General features: G+C 49.9%; 1 long non-coding RNA gene across 2 annotated transcripts in view; it reads left to right on the top strand.

Moving 5' to 3' along the window:
• The window catches only part of LOC142486764 (uncharacterized), a 24,016-nt gene extending 10,268 nt beyond the window's left edge, over positions 1 to 13,748 (top strand). Inside the window, exons 2-4 of one of the 2 annotated variants that reach the window (XR_012799053.1) lie at positions 1,343 to 1,429; positions 5,898 to 5,964; positions 13,533 to 13,748. This is a non-coding gene — a long non-coding RNA (uncharacterized LOC142486764). Of the gene's footprint in view, positions 1 to 1,173; positions 1,430 to 5,897; positions 5,965 to 13,532 lie in introns of those variants that run through there. The other variant, XR_012799052.1, reaches the window with a different exon arrangement.

Genomic DNA, 13,748 nt, shown 5'->3' with positions numbered 1-13,748 from the left:
CACCGCCTCCCCCCCCCCTTCCCACCGCCTCCCCCCCCCTTCCCACCGCCTCCCCCCCCCCTTCCCACCGCCTCCCCCCCCTTCCCACCGCCTCCCCCCCCCTTCCCACCGCCTCCCCACCCTTCCACCGCCTCCCCCCCCCCTTCCCACCGCCTCCCCCCCCCTTCCCACCGCCTCCCCCCCCCTTCCCACCGCCTCCCCCCCCCCTTCCCACCGCCTCCCCCCCCCTTCCACCGCCTCCCCCCCCCTTCCCACCGCCTCCCCCCCCCCTTCCCACCGCCTCCCCCCCCCTTCCCACCGCCTCAGCCCCCCCTTCCCACCGCCTCCACCCCCCTTCCCCTTCCCACCTCCTCCCCCTTCACACCACCTCCCACCTCCCCCCACCCGCCGCACGCATTCAACAGACAACCCACACACTCGACACACACCTGCCGCATCCTGCCCCTACGCAACAATATCACTGACCAGCTGTCACCCCGCACTCGCCACACACCCGCCGCCTCACACCCTAGCAGGACCCCAACCCACAGCCAGCACTCACTACCCACGCGCCACCCGTAATGAACACCCATCCGCCGCCTCACACCCTAGGAAGACACACGCCTCACATTTTCACATCACTTATGTCACCAAAATATACATTGTACTGTGGTGTGTTTACAATAAACCATTTTTATACAACATCGTATTACATTTTCTTCCATCTTTTCAACATTATTATGAAACCTTTACAACAAATACTCACCTATTGTTCCACGATTTATAAATAATACGACCCATTACGCATTTACATCCCGGGCAACGCCGGGTCTCTCAGCTAGTGTTATATAAGGTTCATGGGTTAAATAGGTTAAATATGTTCATTAAATCATTAAATAATTGTGTTCATTCAACTGCTGGGTATATGCATGTATATATATGGATATGCACTCACTATAACTTAGGTACTGCTGTAAGTCGTTATAAAGTTAAAAATCACGCTACAGTTTAAGGTTAAGTTAGTTATCAGTTTTGCGCCGGTGGGATTCACCCACGATGTCGTACATGTGTTCCTCATATAGGTCCCTGACGAATTAGGACCTCAAACAAGTCCCAGGGGGGTCGGTCCTGGGAAGGGAAAGCAGGCCGTTTTGGAAGATCAGGCATACCGACCTGCCCATTGGGCGTCAGATTCCCACTCGGGGGACCCTGAGGGGAGCTCTGGTTTTTCTTTTATTTTTTTTCATTATTACAAAGCGGATTAACTTATGTTTCCAATTTTGCTTTACCCCTTATGTGTTTTCCCTTGTACTGTCTCCTCCCTCCCTACCTCTCCCAATCCTTTCCCCACCCGGCCGGGGAGGATGCCGACCTAGACGGAACACAAGAACTTTGCCGGATGGTAACACCAAAAACGTCCGCCAGTTGAACAAGGGACAAAGTGGACAGGGTGAGTCATCAAACGTTAGCTTGTTACACTTCTCACACATTAAGTGATGGCGTTAACCCTTATATCACATAATGTTAAGGGCTTTAATAGCCCAACCAAGAGAAAAATAGCTTTCGCTGACTATAAACGAAAACACGCAGATGTCCTAATGTTACAGGAGACTCATTTTAGCAAGACCAACGCGCCTAAATTCCTAGACAAAGACTATGCCCAGTTCTACCTTTCCACCGCACCGGTTAAAAAACGTGGAGTGGTCATCTTGTTCCATAATAAAATCCCATTTGTAGCCCAAACTATTAAAAGAGACACAGAGGGACGCTTTTTTATACTAGTGGGCACGATACGGGAGCAATGCATCACAATAGCCACAATCTATGCCCCCTGCGAGCAGGACGCAGTCTTCTTTGAAGACTTTTTTCGGACTCTACGCACCGTCGCAAGGGGCGGCGTAATACTCGCAGGGGATATCAACATGGTCATGCAACCAATCCTAGACAGATCAGGGAATACGGGCACAGTACATAAAAAAGTGGGGACCTCTTTACGCAAGGGCCTCAAAGACAACCAACTGACTGACATATGGAGAGAACTACACCCGACTGATAGGGACTATACGTTCTATTCCCACCCACACGGCTCCTACAGCAGAATTGATTACTTTTTCGTCTCTTGCCAACTGGTTCCTCTGGTCTCCCGAGCTGGGATCAATGATATTTCATGGTCTGACCATGCACCGATAGAGCTAAGGTGCGAGCACATCCGAACAGGCAGACCAGGAGCGAACTGGAAGCTCAACGAATCAATCCTAAAAATCCCTGAGATTTATGAGACAATAAAGGAAGAAATAGTTCAATTCTTCCACACAAACACAGGCTCTGTAGATTCCCAGTTTGTATTATGGGAGGCTCACAAAGCGACGCTGAGGGGCATACTAATTAGCACCACAGCTAGGAGAAAACGGGAAAGGGACTCAAAAATTATGAAGCATCAATCGAGATTACATTCCCTTACATCTCTCCATAAGAGTAACCCTACAAGAATTGAAAGATACCAAAATTGAACTAAACATGTTGTTGACCTCCAGGGCAGATAACGCTCTGAGTTGGTCTAAGAGGAAATTTTACGAAAAAGCGAACAGGCCGGATACTATGCTGGCTCGAGCGTTAAGAGACAGACAAGTGAAGTTTAATATCCAAGCTATACGCTTTATATCAGGCACCCCCACGGCCAACCCTAAGAAAATAGTAGAAGAATTTGGTTCGTTCTATGAAACACTATATAATGGAGAGAAAGTGGCACATAACGCTAAAACGAGCGAGAAGCTGAGAGATTTCTTAGCCAGCTCAAAACTAGGGAGATTGACAGAGGCAGAGAGAGAGGCCATGGGCGCTGATTTCTCTATAGAGGAGGTGTCACAAGCCATTAAGGAACTCAAACCCTCAAAAGCCCCAGGGCCTGATGGCTTCTCGGGGCTATACTATAAGAAATTTGCCAAAGTACTAGCCCCTAGGTTGCTCCACGTGTTCAATGCAATATTAGCAGGAGCCCCCATCCTCAGAGAGATGTTACAGGCGTCTATATCATTAATCCATAAACCAGGTAAAGATCCGCTGGACTTCAAAAGTTATAGGCCCATATCCCTAATCAATACTGATATTAAAATATACGCTAAACTATTGGCCAATAGATTATGTCTAATCCTACCCAGACTTATACACCCAGATCAGGTCGGATTCATTAAAGGCAGACAGGCAGCGGACAATACCCGGCGATTTATTGATCTGGTAGAATTGGCCACTAAAAATAACACACAAAGTACAGGCATACCCCGCATTAACGTACGCAATGGGACCGGAGCATGTATGTAAAGTGAAAATGTACTTAAAGTGAAGCACTCCCTTTTTCCCACTTATCGATGGATGTACTGTACTGCAATCATCATATACGTGCATAACTGATGTAAATAACACATTTGTAACAGGCTCTATAGTCTCCCCGCTTGCGCACAGCTTCGGTACAGGTAGGGAGCCGGTATTGCTGTGCAGGACGTGCTGCCAGGCGCATGCGTGAGCTGCTGTTTGCCTATTGGGCGATATGTCCTTACTCGCGAGTGTACTTAAAGTGAGTGTCCTTAAACCGGGGTATGCCTGTATGTTGTTAAGTCTGGATGCAGAAAAAGCTTTTGATAGGATAGACTGGCCTTACCTGAAGGAGACGCTTGCGGCATTTGGCTTTGGGGATCAGGTGAGTAGAGTGATTCTCTCGCTGTACTCAGGACCTACCGCCAGGGTAATACACCAGGGCTTTTCATCTCTCCCCTTTCAAATTAAGAGTGGCACGAGACAGGGATGCCCATTATCCCCTTTCCTGTTCGCTCTATGTATAGAACCACTGGCGGCGCAAATTAGAGGCAACCCGGATATCTCAGGGTTAAACGTATATTCTCAAACACATAAAGCGGCCCTGTACGTAGATGATATCCTACTAATTATCTCAAAGCCCCTCACCTCCTTGCCAAACCTATTGGATTTATTGGACAGATTCTCGAGCATTTCGGGATTTAAAATAAATCAAGCTAAATCTGAAGCCCTCAACATCAATCTCCCTAGACACGTAGAGAAGTTATTGCAACTGAATTTTAACTTCCACTGGCAACAGAAATACATAAAATATCTAGGAGTCCACATAGCCAAGAACACAAAAGACATCTACAATGCAAATTACCCCAACCTAATTCGGACGTTGATAGCTTACCTCCATAAATGGTCCTCTATACGAATATCCTGGATAGGTAGGATACATAGCGTCAAAATGAACCTACTCCCTCGTATCCTATACCTTTTCCAGACGTTACCAGTGCCACTCAGACTGAAGGATTTGCTCTCACTTCAGTCTGCAATCTCTAAATTTATCTGGGGAGGGAAAAAACCCGAGAGTCAACAAATTAAATATGAAAAGATCTGTCCTAGCGGGGGGCCTAGCGGTACCCTGCCTGCTCTCATATTACAAAGCGGCTCAATTAAGCCAAATTGTTCAATGGCAATCCAGTCCACATTTAAAATGGTGGGTGGAATTAGAGAGTGCTGCCTGCGCTCCTTTAAAAATACGCAACTTGATTTGGCTACCTAAAACAGCATGACGATCTGCTGACATGCCACTTTCCTCAATGACCAACTCGTTGTCTATCTGGGAGGCTAATAAGACTAAATACTCTCTCACAACGAGTAAATCTTTGATGTCCCCAATTTGGAACAATCCCAAGTTCGCTCCTGGCCTTCTGGAGGGAGATGCATCAATTTGGAAACAAAAAGTTATATACGAATTAAAGATCTGGAGGGTTACAATAGCAAGATTAAAACGTTTGATCACGTCAGAGAAGAAAAAGATATACCCCACTCAGAATTTTTTAGGTACCTCCAGCTCCGAGCATTTTATAACAAATTTGCCCCATACCCCCCCCTGACGTCATTCGAAAAGCTCTGTCTGGCAGAGACCGACACAAAGGGACTCACATCACAATTGTACAAGGAAGTAGTTGATTCTGCGAGCTCTAGACAGCAGCCACCGTCATTTAGAACCCAATGGGAAAGAGACCTGGGAGAGACATTAGAAGACGACGAGTGGAACGCTATATATCTGGCCACGGCAAAAAGCTCCATATGTACCGCACTAAAGGAGAACGCATATAAGGTCCTAATGCGGTGGTACCTCACCCCAATGAAATTAGCCAAGTTCGTGCCTGGATCCTCCTCACTATGCCCCCGGCAGTGCGGAGGATCGGCCGATCTGTTACATATGCTGTGGTCTTGCCCGCGGATCTCCCCACTATGGGAAGAAATTAGACATTGGATAGAGGGTCTTCGACCTCACTATTCCCCCAGACCCATGGCTATTCCTCTTGAATAGACCACTAACGGGCCTGTCCAAAGCAAACAATAAACTAATAGCACATTTTGCAATAGCCACACGGAGCGAGATCGCAGCACTATGGAAACGCCCCAAAATTCCAAGTATCCCAAAGATTCAAAATCGATTGTGGTTTATCTGCCAGATGGAAAAGTTGACGAGTCTAGTTAACGACACTGGCACCAATTATCTCAAAGTATGGGCGCCTTGGCTGGCGCAGATGGATATCCGGGGTTGAGAGGAACACAATCTGGCTGTGATAGATGCAGGTGCGTTCTCCTTTAGGAGCGAAAACTCAGCTCACGACGACTATACAGACAAATAGACAGAACACCTACAGAGGTGTTAAACTGGAGAGGACGCAACCCACAAAGAACCTTACTAGGATCGGTGAAGAGACCAAGCACGAGTCGATGCTCCTCTTCCGGCCGCGCCACCCCTTACTCCCTTCCTACCCACCTCCTTATTTTTTTAAATTTTTTTTTTTTTTCTTTATTGATTTTGTGTTTGTCAATTTGAATTAATCGTACTATGTGAATTATGTTATTCTCTTTATTGCTAGTCCACCCAAAACAATCCGGTCGAGTAGGGCCCGAAAAACCGGGATATGTCTCACGAGCTGACATACGGTACTGTCTATAGCGGAGATTAACACTAAAAATGAATGTAATGTATACTGTATTCTGTATCACTTGTTTGGAAAAATGCAATAAAATCTAAGTTACAAAAAAAAAAGAAAAGTAGACATGTTTAGCTTGCGAGAGGGCAGAGTTGAAACAGGATAGCATAAATTTGTAGTGAAGGAAGTCTGCGAGAGTATGCGATTTCCTCCAGAGGCGTTCAGAGGAACGCAGCATGTGGGAATTTAGCCAGGGTCTAGGGTTAGAAGGGCGAGGGCGGCAGAGAGAAAGCGGGGCAAGAAGATCAAGAGAGGAGGACAAGGCAGAGTTGTAGTTCCTGACCAGGTTGTCAGGGTCTGTAGCAGAGCTGAGAGTGGAGCGTAACGTGGATTCAAAGTCAGGAAAGTGAATAGAGCGCAGGTTTCTGCACAACCGGGGGTTAGATGGAGGTGGAGAAAGGGAGAAGCGAGATAGAATGAGATGAGGTGATGGTCAGAGAGAGGAAAAGAGGAAATGGAGAAATCGGAGAGACGTTTTTAGTGAAAACCAGGTCTAAGTAATGGCCATCCTTGTGGGTGCTGGCTGCAGACCACTGTTGAAGGCCAAAAGAAGAGGTTAGAGAGAGAAAGTGGGATGTCCAAGGGAGAGAGGGGCCATCAATATGACAATTGAAGTCCCCAAGGAGAAGAACAGGGGAGTCTGAGGAGAGAAAGAGAGCCAGGATTCAAAGTGAGAAAGGCAGAAGGGGGGTGAGAAGAGGTAGGTCGGCGATAAATGACCACCACATGGACAGGGAGAGAAGATCTGGACAGTGTGAGCCTCAAAGGAGGGAAAAGCAAGAGATGGAGGAATAGGAATGGTTCGGTAACGGCAGAAAGAGAGCCGGATTCCCACGCCTCCACCCCTGCCGTCAGGACACGGAGTGTGGGAGAAAGAAAGGCCACCATAGGAGAGCGCAGCTTCCAGAGCAGTGTCAGACTGAGTGAGCCAGGTCTCAGTTATAGCAAATAGGAGCAGAGTGAGAGAGAAAGAAGTCATGCACAGAGAGGCACTTGTGAGTAAGGGAGCGAGCATTCCAAAGGGCACAGGAGAAAGGGAGAGAGGAGGGAGGGTGGCAGGGGATGGGTGTGAGGTTGGAGGGGTTCACACCAGAAGGAGTAGAGGTTGTAATTGGCAGGCGAGGACGAGAGCATGTAGGAATAAGGCAGGGACCAGGATTGGGAGAGATATCCCCAGAAGCAAGGAGGAGAAGCATGGATAGAAAGAGGATGTGCGAGGATGATTTGTAGGGGTGTTTTTAGTGCAGGGGATATAGCTGTGTGGTGTCAGAGGACGCAGGTAAGAAAGGAGTTCATGTGAACAGAGAAGTGGTAAAGGAAGGAGAGATGGAGATATATGAATGGAGTTAGAGACATACTGAGGCTGGTAAAAAGAAGTGCATAATTTGAGAAGAAGTGAACACACAGCAAATATAAATGGTAAAGGCAGCATCACAGCAGTAATGATGCAGTCTGGTATAGATGATATCCTCCTTTCCAGCGTAATTCAAATGCAGGAATCAGGGCCAGTTGGGGGTGTCCACTTCTTCTGAACTTCCTTTTAAACTTTTGTCTGCTTAATTAGCACATCTGAGGCACATTCAAACAGAAGGTTTTCTACACAGGGTGTTCCCTGTCTAGGTTTCAATGCTTAATTTAATTAAGGGTAGGATGAAACAGGATTCAAAGATGGTTTTTACCTAGCATTGTATCACTTGCATATATTATAATACACACAGCAAAGGCTTCAATGAGAGGATTTAGAGATGTTTGTTTTACCTAGCATTGTATCACTTGCATATACTGTACTATAATACACACACACAAGTATAATAAAGGTTAATACCTGGGGCTCGTCCTTACCTGGGGCTCATCTAACCATCAGACACGTTAGCTACCCTGTATTTAAAAGCCCGGTAGCCTATGCATCCTATGTAAAATATACTCTTTATTCAACTGCAAGTGTAGAAATGTTTTTTTTTTTCTTTACTTTATGCAACAGTTAAGCATATCCAAAGTCTGGGCATGTGGGGATGAGAAACCCTTTGTGCAGACCACATGTTTGGGGAAAATGGCTGCTGCTGTGACTGGAGGAGCAGGTGAAGTGTAGAAAGAAAGGAGAGTGGCAATTGGCGGACATCTGACTGGGGGGGAGGGGGCATCCACCATAAAAGTGGAGCATTTTTTTACCTCCCCAGCCGAGTCAAAAATTCTTTTTAAGCAGCAGCTGCACAGCTGTTACCTCATTACAGTTGGATTGAGTCTTTTGAACTGACCGGAGAGGCTGATGACTCCTCGAGTGGGTCACTTCCCATCACAGCGCCCGCCGCCGACACCACTTTCCAGAGTTTCAGTCGGGGATGTATTGACTGGCCCGTTTGGAGAGCCGCCGCTGCCACGTGGGGGAGAGCCGCCGCTGCCACGTGTGGGAGAGCTGCTGCTGCCACGTGGGTCATTGCCCATCGCTTTGCTTTATAGCTTTATTGCACTGTATGCTGAGTTCTGTGTGCAGTGCTGAGCCCAGAGCTCCGACTTGCTGTGACCCCCGGCCTTGCCCCCCCCCCTGCCTAGTGCAGTGCCCCCCCTGTGCTCTGTGCCCCCCCCGTGCTCTGTGCCCCCCCAGTGCTCTGTGCCCCCCCCTGTGCGCTGTGCTGCGCCCCCCTGTGCTCTGTGCTGTGCCCCCCTGCGCTCTGTTGTGCCCCCTGCGCTCTGCTGTGCCCCCTGCGCTCTGTGCTGTGCCCCCCTGCGCTCTGTGCTGTGCCCCCCTGTGCTCTGTGCTGTGCCCCCCTGTGCTCTGTGCTCCCCCCTGTGCTCTCTGCTCCCCCCTACGCTCTGTGCTGTGCCCCCCCTGTGCTCTGTGCTGTGCCCCCCCCTGCGCTCTGTGCCCCCCCTGCGCTCTGTGCTGTGCCCCCCCTGCGCTCTGTGCTGTGCCCCCCCTGAACTTGGTGCCGTGCCCCCCCCTGCGCCGTGTGCTTTTGCTCCCTGCGTTGCGTGCTTTGGGCCGTGTGCTCACCGCCGTGCGTGTGTGTGGCTCTGATTTGGGCCGTGTGCTCGCCGCCGTGCGGGTGCGTGGCTCTGATTTGGGCTGTGTGCTCGCCGCCGTGCGGGTGCGTGGCTCTGACTTGTGCCGTGTGCTCGCCGCCGTGTGCGTGGCTCTGATTTGTGCAGTGTGCTTGCCGCCGTGCGTGTTGCTCTGATTTGTGCCGTGTGCCCGCCGCCGTGCGGGTGCGTGGCTCTGGTCTGCGCCTTACTATGGCAGAGGCAAATGTGCCACCTATGGAGACTGCAATACATGATGCTGCAGAAGACATGGACTACACTTTAGTGAAGAAGAGAGGGCGAGCAAACTCTGATAGCTCCAATGGTTCTTCCCCTCCATCGGTAGCAAAGACAAAGATGCAGAAGCACAAGGAAGACCAAGGCATCAAAACATCAAACCGCTTCGAGCCACTTGCTAATGCCGATGACTGCTCAGGGCCCAGGTGCAACGATGAAGAGACTGCACTCCCACCCAAAAAGATTCGCATACCACCGGTAATGGTTAGGAATATGAAGACCCACAAGGACCTTGTCGACATCCTCACCGAGCACTGCACTTCCCCGTTTGTAGTTAAACCACGGGCGAACCACGCAAAGATCACTACCACAACTGTGGACGACTACCGGAGCTTAACGGACTGCTTTGCAAAGCAGGGCATAGAATACTACACCTTCCCACTGACGCGCCTAAAGCCCCAGAAATTTGTAATTCGCGGCTTACCAGCAAACGCCTCCGTGGGGGAGATTTCCCACGACCTCGCGGAACATGGACTTCCAGTCAAGAGCGTAGCCCAATTGACATCCCCGGTGGACAAGACCAAGAAGTTCCCTTTGTTTATTGTCACACTGGCAGAAACCCCGGAGAGCCAGCCTGCAGATCTTACCAAGATTACCAAGCTCTGTAGCTGTGTGGTAACCACAGAAGCGCCAAAGGGCAGAAAAGGCCCAACCATGTGTTTCAACTGCCAACGGCTCGGGCATACCTCTGCATTCTGCCACCAGAAGCCACGCTGTGTGTGTTGTGGAGAGAACCACAACTCCAAGGAATGCCCACGAGATAGGAAGAAGGAGCCGGCGACATGTGCAAACTGCAAAGGCCCACACCCGGCAAGCTACCGTGGTTGCCCGTACCTCACAAAAGCAAAGCAAGAGGAACGGGAAAAGCGGACACCCCACCTGATGGAGCAGGCACCAAGGAAGACACCCACTACTCAATACCAGCTTCCCCGCCTGGCGCCGGAGAGACAGAGGACCACAGAACACCTGATCCCAGACCTAGGCACGGCATCCACCCAGAGGATGCAAAACCCAGATGGACAGACCTACGCGGAAACTCTCAGGACACCATCCACCAACCCCGTTGAGGCGGCCAACCCGGACCCCGCAGGCGGAACCGCAAGCCCAACAAACTGGCTAGAGATCATCCTTAAAATAGCGAGCGCTATTGCGAGAATGGATATTCACCCCATTGTGACAATGATAGCGAATCTCATCCCGGCCCTTCTCAGGAGCACAGAAACTAACCACCATGGCAGCAACATCTAAACGCAGTTCTGTCATCGTGATGTGGAATGCAAATGGTATCAGCAAGAAGACAGATGAACTCCTTCACCTGATGGAATCGAGGAATGTATGCGCAGCTCTGCTCTCGGAGACCCACCTTCAAGGAAACCAAAAACTAAGCCTGGCGAACCACAGGGTATACCGTACCGACCGGGCAACAGGAGCCAGAGGTGGTGGGACGGCTGTGATTGTTAACACACGGGTCAGCCATAATGAGATTGCACTACCACCCCTCCGGAGTATTGAAGCCACTGGAGTACAGGTAAAGACTGCAACAGGACCACTGCGACTAATTGCCACCTACTGCCCCCCTAAGGTGAAGCTACATTTGGGAGACTTGGAAGCTCTGCTGGACTCCACTGTCCCAACCATCATCGGGGGAGACCTAAATGCCAAACACCGGTGCTGGAACTCAAGGACAGCAAACTCCAGAGGACAAGCTCTTCTTGCTTACTCAAAGGAGAGTGACTTTGTAGTGGCTGGCCCTACAGAACCCACCCACTACCCAGGCACTGCAAGCCACACACCGGATGTCCTGGACATTGTCTTACTGAAGAACGTGAAACATTCTGTCCAGTTGGAAACCCTGGCGGAACTGACCTCAGACCACAACCCAGTTACCATTACTGTTGGCGACGAGATGGAAACCCACCAGCAAACACCCAGGTACAACTTCACCAGGGCGAACTGGAGCCTGTACAAAGAAGAGTTGAGCAACATCACAAACCCCCGCCCCTTGGACACCAACGGAGACATTGATGATGCTGTTAACACCTTTACTACCGCAGTCCAACATGCAATAGAGCACAGCGTCCCGAAACAGATGCCCAAACGCTGCTCCATCTACGACCTACCGAGCGGGATCAAGCAAGCGATTGCTGAGAAAAACAGGGCCCGACGCCAGTGGCAGAAGTTCCGCACACCTGACCTTCTGGTAAAGTACAACTCACTTGCCAGACTACTGCGACAGCAAATCAGCCAACACCGGGGGGAGAGGTGGGAGGCCGCAGCAGCCAAGCTGAAGGAATCCGACAACTCTGTTTGGAGAATGACCCGACGCCTGACCGGGAAGAAGGAGCCTAATCCACCGATCCAGGGCCAGACCCACCTGGCATGTAGCAACAAGGACAAGGCAGAGGTTCTCGCTGACACACTGGAGACAACTTTTAGGCCTAACCAAGCCAGCAAAATAGCACGGGAAGTTGAGCAAGGAGTTAACAGGCATCTTACCGAGCACCTACCAGAGACCGAAGCGGAAACCCTTGAAGGATGCACCAGGACTGAGATAACGCAACTTGCAGAAAAGCTGGCAAATGGCAAAGCACCAGGAAGTGACGGAATTACCAACCTGGCCATCAAGAAGCTTCCGCCGGCAGCCATGGAATGCCTCACAGAAATCTTCAATGCATGCATGCGGCTCCAGCACTTTCCTCAATCCTGGAAGGAAGCCAAGGTCATTGTATTTCCAAAGCCTGGAAAACCACGGAGGGATCCTGCAAACTACCGTCCGATAAGCCTGCTCTCTGGACTGTCGAAACTCCTGGAGAAAGTTATTCTTACGCGCCTCCGCCACTTTGCCTCTGGTAAAAACATTCTACTAAAGGAGCAATTTGGATTCCGGAAGGACCACTCAACCAACCATCAGCTGCTGCGAGTCGTTGACATAATAAGCCATGGATTCAACATCCACAAATCAACTGGAGTTGTCTTCTTGGACGTGGCCAAAGCGTTTGACAGAGTTTGGCATGAAGGACTACTGCACAAAATGATCAACCTGAAATTCCCAAACTACCTGATTAAGCTGACTGCAAGCTACTTGCGGGAGCGCACATTCCACGTGGCTGTGCGGGAAGAGCTCTCAACAACACGCCCCATCCGCGCTGGCGTGCCACAGGGATCAGTCCTGGGACCTTTCCTTTTCAACCTCTTCATGAATGACATCCCCACAGACCTCCACAAGACTCAACTGGCACTCTACGCAGACGATGTGGCAGTCATCTCCCAGTCCTTCAGAGAGAAAGAAGTAGCTAAGAACATCCAGAAAGCACTAGACATGCTATCAACATGGTACAGCGACTGGCAAGTAGGACTGAACTCCAGCAAGACTACAGCTACACTGTTTACCAAAAAGAGGATCAAGGCACACCCGCCAATCACCCTCAACGGAGAGGCTGTCAAATGGGAGCCAAACAGCTCTTACCTAGGTGTAATCCTAGATAGCAAACTAAGCTGGAGAAACCACATTGAGAAGATTCAACAGAAGGCAACAACCAAGCTGGCAGCACTGTACCCTCTGCTGAAGACAAGGACCATGCCCATCAAGAGCAAAGTCAATGTGATCAAGGCGATCATTAGACCCACAATGACATACGCCTCCCCGGTGTGGAGTGGTTGCCACCAACATCAAAGATCATCTCTCCAAAAATTACAGAACAAGGCGCTGCGGATTGCGTCCAACGCTCCACTTCCTACAAGAATAGCAGACCTTCATAGGGAACTGGGTATCGAGATGTTAGATGAACATCTAAAGAAGCTCAACAAGAAATTCTACAAGGAACTGGACCAGAACTCAAACCCGCTGATCAAGAAGCTTGCTGCGATCTCTGCAAACCCATTTGACCGCTACCCACGACCCATCACAGCGCTGAACCTGTGAAACCAACTCAACTGTGGCAAGTAACACAGATCAAGAAGCTTCCTAAAGAGTGCGACAATACACTCAACAAGAGAACTTGGAGTAATGAGGCTCAAGCCTCGGTATCCAATATCACCACTGACAGATTTAATCTGTCAGTCAGAACAGAACGGTCAGACCTCCCCAGCCAGAGTGGTGCCAGCCAAGGGGGTAAAATCATTCCAGCCAGCTGGGGGAAGCCATTGCTGAGTCCACACTGATAGGTGCTGCTCCCATTGACTCGTTTGTATTTCCCTCCACAGGCCCTTACATCTCTTAGCCCCACCTCATCTGATTGACCAATTACAGATGAACCCTCACCTACTGATTGGTCACCTGCAATTCTACCATGATTTCCTATGGAAGCAGGGAATCTATGAAAGGGGAACCCAATCAGCATTCCATAGTTCACTCTGATCTTGCCGTCAAAGTGAACTAAGCGGTGAGCTCCAAGACTGTGCTGGAGACACCCAGACATG

The sequence above is a fragment of the Ascaphus truei genome, unplaced genomic scaffold (genome assembly GCF_040206685.1).
Source record: "Ascaphus truei isolate aAscTru1 unplaced genomic scaffold, aAscTru1.hap1 HAP1_SCAFFOLD_980, whole genome shotgun sequence".
Taxonomy (NCBI): Eukaryota; Metazoa; Chordata; class Amphibia; order Anura; family Ascaphidae; genus Ascaphus; species Ascaphus truei.
Note: the sequence above shows the minus strand (reverse complement) of the source record. Positions and strands in the feature narration are given on the sequence as shown.